The sequence below is a fragment of the Sinocyclocheilus anshuiensis genome, unplaced genomic scaffold (assembly GCF_001515605.1).
Source record: "Sinocyclocheilus anshuiensis isolate Anshui unplaced genomic scaffold, SAMN03320099.WGS_v1.1 scaffold1365, whole genome shotgun sequence".
Classification (NCBI taxonomy): domain Eukaryota; kingdom Metazoa; phylum Chordata; class Actinopteri; order Cypriniformes; family Cyprinidae; genus Sinocyclocheilus; species Sinocyclocheilus anshuiensis.
In genome coordinates, this window is record NW_015551032.1 from 1,229,263 (window position 1) to 1,230,807 (window position 1,545).

Genomic DNA, 1,545 nt, shown 5'->3' on the forward strand with positions numbered 1-1,545 from the left:
CAGCGGTAAAATATAGGCCTTCGGAAATCCACTGTAAAACTATACGGAACTAATCTTTCAGCGCTGTGCAGGCATTTCGAGTGTCCAGCTCTGATTACTTCGCCCTGAGCCAGAGCAGTCAGGTAAGCCTGAAAGTGGATTTATGCCACAGGAAGTGCACAGGAAACTCCCTGTTGATTGGTGAGAGGGAGGAAATGGTGACTGTTTGTTGGTTTTACTAGATAGGAATAAGGACTAGAGAGAGAAAAGAGGGGGGAGGATGGGAAGACTTCAAAAGATGCATTTCTCTAGTCCACAAGAGGGATAGCAGTCTACATCAGAGAGTCTAGCAATTTCCATAGCCTCAGCTATGACCTGAAGGAATGGAGGCTGGAGCAAAAGCCTGGCGCTCAAAGCAAGATGCATAGAGCACAGAAAGAGGTACACTGTAAAAAATGACCGTGAATTTAACGGCAAAAGACTGTAAAAATGCTACAGTAAAAACCTGTTAAATGGTTAACGGAAAATTCCCCTACTATATACAGTGAAAAACTGTATTGGACATTAGATGTATTGGACATTAATTTTACGGTAGTATACCGTTTTTGGAAGTGAAAAAGACTGTATAATTTACAGTGAATAACCGTAAATTGACAATCCCAGAATTCCCTGCATTACATTTCAAATTTGATGTTTTATTGTTGAAACAGTTTGGTGTTTGTGTGAATGACACTGTGCACCTTCTATATATGATATTATTTAAAAGCTGCTTGTGATGGGCTTTGGTTCATCATGTGACTTTCTCATCACCACCTGCATTTGGTGGGTATCAGTGTATTACAAAGGTACAAAACAGATTTCAGTACTTCAATAAGGTTGGTATATTAACATTATATCAGTTAATGAAATTACGGTATTTAACTGTAAATTTAAGATAAAACCGTAAAACCTAAAATGTTGCTACCGTATTTTTTACAGTAAAATTCTGGCAACCACAGCTGCCGTTTTTTTACCGTAAATTTGACGGAATTTTTTTTACAGTGTAGATGTGGAAAATATATTAGAAAAAGGCTGTTGCTGAACAAACTCAAAGATGATCTTTGAGATCTGCAGGATGTCTCAGCTCACATCAATGCATACTGTTGAAAAAAAATTGTTTTTTTTTGGTAAAATTTCTTATTATAATGTAATCATATCAAACTGTTCTGCATTTTAGACCTTCAGAAAAAAAAATTATTTTTTTTTTTTTTAGAAAGATATATAGAATATGTACTTGTGTTGTGCTATAACTGCAATGTCTATTTCTCATACATAACAATGTACAGTGTATATAAATAAATGTCGGAACGATTTAAAATATTACACATTACAATAATTTATTATACTAATATACAATCAAACCAAAATTTATTCAGACACCTTCAACATTTCACATATTATCACAGTTTATTCGCTATAGTTTAGAAAATGGTAATAAAATATGACAAGAGCTCAGAGTTAAACTGTGTCAGAACAAATTCATCTTGATAATGTCAGATAACACTTAAGCAAAATATGGTCAGGTCA